This window comes from Heptranchias perlo, chromosome 20 (assembly GCF_035084215.1).
Source record: "Heptranchias perlo isolate sHepPer1 chromosome 20, sHepPer1.hap1, whole genome shotgun sequence".
NCBI classification, from domain to species: Eukaryota; Metazoa; Chordata; class Chondrichthyes; order Hexanchiformes; family Hexanchidae; genus Heptranchias; species Heptranchias perlo.
This window is the reverse complement of record NC_090344.1, coordinates 26,390,761-26,398,269: the sequence shown is the minus strand read 5'-3', so window position 1 is coordinate 26,398,269 and position 7,509 is coordinate 26,390,761.

Genomic DNA, 7,509 nt, shown 5'->3' with positions numbered 1-7,509 from the left:
CGCCGCGAGACTAGTGGGGTCCATTTTGGTAGTGGGGCAGAAATTGAGCCCTCGGCTGAGAACTTCGATTTCGTCTGGTTGAAGGGTGTGGTCGGATAAATTGACAATAGACTTCCCTGTGGTTGCAACCGTGGTACCAGGGGAAGCTTGGTCGTTGCTGGTGGTGATGCCGAGTTTCTCAAGCTTCCTGCTCTTGGTTTTCATGTAGGCAGCGTAGTTCCGTTGCCTCGTCTGTTTGGCGGTATAACGTAGCTGGTCTGCTGTGTCCTGAGTACAGGTTGAGAGTATGGACTCTATCTTGGTTTCGAGGTTGTGGCGTCTGCTGTAGAGTTGGTGTATGAGATGGTTGCGGAGTGTGCGAGAGGTACGGCGGCAGAGTCTCTCAGCGTAATCCGAGTTGTATGTGGACTTGAGTGGGTTCGTGATCTGGAGTCCTTTCGGGATCTTGTCTGCTTTCTTGCAGCTCTGTAAAAACTTGATGTCTGTGTCTAAATGCGCGATCTTCTTGGATATCCTTTCCACTGTGAGCCGGCAGTTTGTGGTGTCGATGGTAGTCATGATGTGGAGATGCCGGTGATGGACTGGGGTTGACAATTGTAAACAATTTTACAACACCAAGTTATAGTCCAGCAATTTTATTTTAAATTCACAAGCTTTCGGAGATTTTCTCCTTCCTCAGGCAAATGTTTCAAGATCTCCTTGAAGCCTACGCATTTATACATATTGAACAATACATGGTGTTTACAGACTGCCCCTGCAACTGCCCGTTGCCAAGGCAATCACCGTGTTCAGACAGAGAGGTGTTACCTGCAGAACCCCCGAATACACATTCAACAAAAAAACAAACAGGGAAAAAAAACAGAGAAAAAAAAACACAGAGAGAGGCAGAAACATCCGGAAGGCAGAGAGAGCCAGCAAATGACCGCTTCATCCTGGATCACAATGTCTTCACCTTCGATAACTAGTTCTTTACCCAAACACACGGAACAGCCATGGGGACCAAATTCGCACCCCAATACGCCAACATTTTCATGCACAAGTTCGAGCAGGACTTCTTCACTGCACAAGACCTCCAACCAACACTATACACCAGATACATCGACGACATTTTCTTTCTATGGACCCACGGCAAGGAATCACTAAAGAGACTACACGATAACATCAACAAGTTCCATCCCACCATCAAGCTCACCATGGACTACTCCTCAGAATCAGTTTCTTTCTTGGACACACGAATCTCCATCAAAGACGGGCACCTCAGCACCTCACTCTACCGCAAGCCCACGGACAACCTCACGATGCTCCACTTTTCCAGCTTCCACCCTAACCACGTCAAAGAGGCCATCCCCTATGGACAGGCCCTGCGAATACACAGGGTCTGCTCAGACGAGGAGGAACGCGATGGACACCTACAGACGCTGAAAGACGCCCTAGTAAGAACGGGATATGACGCTCGACTCATCGATCGACAGTTCCGACGGGCCACAGCAAAAAATCGCATAGACTTCCTCAGGAGACTAACACGGGACGCAACCAACAGAGTACCCTTTGTCGTCCAGTACTTCCCCGGAGCGGAGAAACTACGCCATGTTCTCCGCAGCCTTCAACATGTCATCAATGAGGACAAACACCTCGCTATGGCCATCCCCACACCTCCACTACTCGCCTTTAAACAGCCACCCAACCTCAAACAGACCATCGTTCGCAGCAAACTACCTAGCTTTCAAGAGAACAGCGTCCACGACGCCACACAACCCTGCCACGGTAACCTCTGCAAGACATGCCAGATCATCGACACAGATACCACCATCACACGAGATGACACCACCCACCAGGTGCATGGTTCATACTCCTGTGACTCAGCCAACGTTGTCTACCTCATACGTTGCAGGAAAGGATGCCCCAGAGCATGGTACATTGGCGAGACCATGCAGACGCTGCGACAACGGATGAACGGACACCGCGCAACAATCGCCAAACAGGAGGGTTCCCTCCCAGTCGGGGAACACTTCAGCAGTCATGGACATTCATCCACCGACCTTCGGGTAAGCGTACTCCAAGGCGGCCTTCGAGACACACGACAACGCAAAATCGTCGAGCAGAAATTGATAGCCAAGTTCCGCACCCATGAGGACGGCCTCAACCGGGATCTTGGGTTCATGTCACGCTACACGTTACCCCACCAGCGAACAAATGTTATCTGTTTTTAATATAATGGGTCATTTGCTGGCTCTCTCTGCCTTCCGGATGTTTCTGCCTCTCTCTGTGTTTTTTTTTCTCTGTTTTTTTTTCCCTGTTTGTTTTTTTGTTGAATGTGTATTCGGGGGTTCTGCAGGTAACACCTCTCTGTCTGAACACGGTGATTGCCTTGGCAACGGGCAGTTGCAGGGGCAGTCTGTAAACACCATGTATTGTTCAATATGTATAAATGCGTAGGCTTCAAGGAGATCTTGAAACATTTGCCTGAGGAAGGAGAAAATCTCCGAAAGCTTGTGAATTTAAAATAAAATTGCTGGACTATAACTTGGTGTTGTAAAATTGTTTACAATTGTCAACCCCAGTCCATCACCGGCATCTCCACATCATGACATATATTCAGAACCTCTCTGGCCACAGGGGATGTGCCAGAGGACTGGAGAACCGCTAATGTAATACCATTATTCAAGAAAGGGAGTAGGGAAAAACCGGGGAACTACAGGCCAGTGAGCCTAACATCAGTGGTAGGAAAATTATTGGAAAAAATTCTGAAGGACAAAATTAGTCTCCACTTGGAGAAGCAAGGATTAATCAGGGATAGTCAACATGGCTTTGTCAAGGGAAGATCATGTCTGACTAATTTGATTGAATTTTTTGAGGGGGTGACTAGGCGTGTGGATGAGGGTAACGCAGTGGATGTGGTATACATGGATTTCAGTAAGGCATTCGATAAAGTCCCCCACAGGAGACTGGTCAAGAAGGTACGAGCCCATGGAATCCAGGGTGCCTTGGCACTTTGGATACAAAACTGGCTTAGTGGCAGAAGGCAGAGGGTGATGGTCGAAGGTTGTTTTTGTGACTGGAAGCCTGTGGCCAGTGGGATACCACAGGGATCGGTGCTGGGTCCCTTGCTGTTTGTGGTCTACATTAATGACTTGGATATGAATGTAAAAGGTATGATCAGTAAGTTCGCTGATGATACAAAAATTGGTAAGGTGTTAAATAGCGAGGAGGATAGCCTCAGTCTGCAGGACGATATAGATGGGTTGGTCAGATGGGCGGAAGAGTGGCAAGTGGAATTTAACCCGGAAAAGTGCGAGGTGATGCACTTTGGAGGGACTAACAAGGCAAGGGAATATACAATGAATGGGAGGACCCTAGGCAAGACAGAGGGTCAGAGGGAACTTGGTGTGCAAGTTCACAGATCCCTGAAGGCGGCGGAACAGGTAGATAAGGTGGTAAAGAAGGCATATGGGATACTTGCCTTTATTAGCCGAGGCATAGAATATAAGAGCAAGGAGGTTATGATGGAGCTGTATAAAACACTGGTTAGGCCACAGCTGGAGTACTGTGTGCAGTTCTGGTCGCCACACTACAGGAAGGATGTGATCGCTTTGGAGAGGGTGCAGAGGAGATTCACCAGGATGTTACCAGGGCTGGAGCGCTTCAGCTATGAAGAGAGACTGGGAAGATTGGGTTTGTTTTCCTTGGAGCAGAGGAGGCTGAGGGGGGACATGATTGAGGTGTACAAAATTATGAGGGGCACAGATAGGATGGATACTCAGGAGCTTTTTCCCTTCGTTGAGGGTACTATAACAAGGGGACATAGATTCAAGGTAAAAGGCGGGAGGTTTAGAGGGGATTTGAGAAAGAACTTTTTCACCCAGAGGGTGGTTGGAGTCTGGAACTCAATGCCTGAAAGGGTTGTGGAGGCAGGAACCCTCACAACATTCAAGAAGCATTTGGATGAGCACTTGAAATGCCATAGCATACAAGGCTACGGACCAAATGCTGGAATATGGGATTCGAGTAGACAGGGCTGATGGCCGGCGCGGACACGATGGGCCGAAGGGCCTCTATTCCTGCTGTATAACTCTATGACTCTATGACCTGATGGTGACCATCCCAGGGGACTGAGAGGACTAGGTGAGGAAATTGTACATGCTTTAGTCATGATCGTTCAAACTCTCTTGATTCAGGAATTGTTCCTTCGATGGAAACAATTTCAATGTCACTCCATTATTTGGGATGGGTAGCAGAGATGATGTTGGAAATTATAGACCCATTAGTCTGACATCCGTTGTGGGGAAGTTGCCAGTATCCGTTATTAGAGAAGGAAAGATTGAGCACTTGGATAAACATGAATTGATCAGAGAGAGCCAGCATGGATTTGTAAAGGGTAAGTCAACTCTAACAAAACGAGTTGAACTTTATGAAGATGTAACTAACGTGGTAGATAATGGAGTGTCCATGGTTGTTATATGATATTGACTTCCAGAGGTATTCGATAAGGTACCATATAAGAGACTGTTAACGACAATGACAGTGCGTAGAATTTAAGGCAACCTAATGAAATGGGCAGGGAGTTGGTTAGAAGGTGGGAGACAGAGACCCGGCATATAAATGACGGAGACGAAGGAATAGAGAGCCGTATATCCACGTGTGTCGCTGACACCAAGTTAGGTGTCACAGTGAGTCGTGGAGATGGAAGCATAAAGTTGCCAAGGGAAATTGATAAATTAAGCGAGTTGGCAAAACTGTGGCAGATGGAGTAACATAGAATTACATAGAATGTACATCACGGAAACAGGCAATTCGGCCCAACTGGACAATGCCGGTGTTTCTGCTGCAAACACGCCTCCGCCATCCCCATTTAATCTTACCCTATGAGCAAACCCTTATATTCCTTTCTCCTCCATGTGTTTATCTAGCTTCGCTGTAAACGAATCCATGCTATTCGTCTGAACTACTCCTTGTGGGAGCGAATTGCACATTCTAACTACTCTCTGGGTAAATGTGTTCCTCTTGAATGCCATATTGAATTAAATAGTGACTACCTTATATTCATGGCCCCAACGATTTGGAGACCCCACCTCCACAAATGCAAACACATTATCTACGTCTAACCTATCAAACCCTTGCATGATCTTAAAGTCCTATATCAGGTCACCCCTCAGCCTTCTCTTTTCTATGCAGAAGAGCCCCAGTCTGTTCAAACTTTCAATATGGAGAAGTGTGAGTTCATCTACTTTGGACTGAAGCAAGATAGATCAGAGTATTTTCTAAATGGTGAGAAGCTAGGAACTGTGGAGGAGCAGAGAAATTTAGGGGTCCAACTACAGAAATCGCTCAAAGCCAGTGGAATGGAAGAAAAATTAATTAAAATGTCTTATGGGATGTTGGCCTTAATTTCAAGGAAGCTGGTATTCAAAGGGGGGAAGTATGTTACAGATAGAAATCCCTGCTGAGACCCCATTTAAAGTATTGCATTCAGTTCTGGGCACCACATCTCAGGAAGGAAATATTGGCCTTGGAGGGGGTGCAGCGCAGAATGACCAGAATGATACCGGGGCTAAAATGGTTAAATTATGAGGGCAGGTTATGCGGAGGTCGGTCCTCATTTTTCTCTTATGGATCCGGCCCCATCCGTTTACTGTTGACGGGAGCGCGTCTGATACTAAGTCAGTCAGAATCGGATGCAAATCACATAACCGGCACAGCAGCTCTGGAACTGGCGACTGGTTTTACATTGAGTCTTTTTTATGGGATAGGCTGTACATTGTTTGTATAATAATAATAAGTTTGATACAATGAAGGTTTTTTCAGTTATTTTCCATTTCCAGCCTCACCAGTTTTATACAGTAACAGGTAACAATGTTTAAGGGATGTGATGTACAGTGTTGGTGGAATCAGTGTAATTTAACTTGATACATTGAAGAATCTCTTGTCTATCCCAGGCTCTTACCTTATGTTTAGACCCTCACCAAGTTTAAAATCGGTTACTCACTGATATAAATAAACCAGTAACAACCCCGAAACCTCAGCGGGTATATTTGTTCCGATAATTAGTGACGTTCGCAATTTCCATTGAAATTCCAATCAGCAAATCCCAGAGGCTGTTTCGGGTTTGACAAACTGTGAAACAGATTGTTTTAAAAGTCGAAAAGAGGGAAAACCTGGTGGTTGATACAAAGTTTTATACATTATCACTTTCTGTTTCAGATTTACAATTTCTCTTTGTGTGTTGCTGACAAGAGCGGCAATAATAGAGCCCAGTGACTGGGTCATGAGCTGCACTGAGACATTGGCCTGTGTTACAGACTGGCTCGTTGGACCTGCTCATTTCGACTCATCTCATTGTCAGGAAACGGGAAATTACTGAAATTGAGGCTGGTGAATAACTGCTCGAAACACCAATCCTCTCTACCACTGAGGACTGAGTCTTCCGACAAACAGAGATTTTCAATCGTGCAAGTTTCATTCACGTATTCTGCTCTTCGTTTCCCTGATCTGATTGGTGCGCCTTTCCCTTCAATTCACGACTTACAGGAAAAACTCGATTTTACAGTCGATTTTTGAGTCATGACATACAGTGATATTTCAAATAATTGAAATCGCCCCTTATTAACCCCAATATCGTCACCTACACGTTTGACAAATGCAAAGCGGCTTCAATCGCGGTTTTGCTGACACAACTCGTTCAAAGATACTGTCGGTAATTGGAGAGTTTTTCAAGTCATGACACGAACATAACAGTTCGCACTTCCGTTTTCCCCAAGTCGCTTCAGATTCATGTGGAATGATATCGCTCTGGCGGTTAAATCCGTTCCCTCTTTACGAATCCACGTTTGACCACGTGTCTTTTAGTATTTTTGATAACCGATACCAAATCGGTTTGCCCCGTATTGTACATTACTTTTTAAATATTACGGATAAGCAGAGCACTTGAGATGTCACAGCTGTGACATTCACTTTTCTCCCTCTCCTCTCGATCTCCCCGGTAACTGTCACGAACCACAATCTTCTGTCACACTTCTCCATCAGAAAGTTCCGAGCCTCGGTTTTCAAATGAAATAACGCCCATCTCTTCAATCACCGACAGCTCAGAGAGAGTTTCCCAGTTTCGTCTCACACTTTCCCCAAATCCTCCTTAAAGTTCCATCAAAAATTGTCCCTAAGTTAATAATAATATAATTAAAAGTTCTTATCTTCTGGGGTTTTGTTTCAGATTCCAGGGCTTTTGAAGGTCACTGCGGATATTTAACGAAGCGCATCTTGATTGGAGGCTTCTTGGAGAAATCGGAGAAAGATCTCGAAGCTCTTGTAGCGCAAGCGGTCAGCGTGCGGCACTTTTATCAGCTTCAGAAATGCCCAGGTTGTGAGTTTCAGCCTCACCGAGAGCAGACGAACATTTTACTCCGAACATTTTGACCGGAGTTCAAGGTGCAACTGGTCTGTTCCATAACGCATCTGCTTCTTAGTGTTCCCATGTGGGCACTTGGGTTCCTCTGGCCTACCATCTTGCAACAGTAG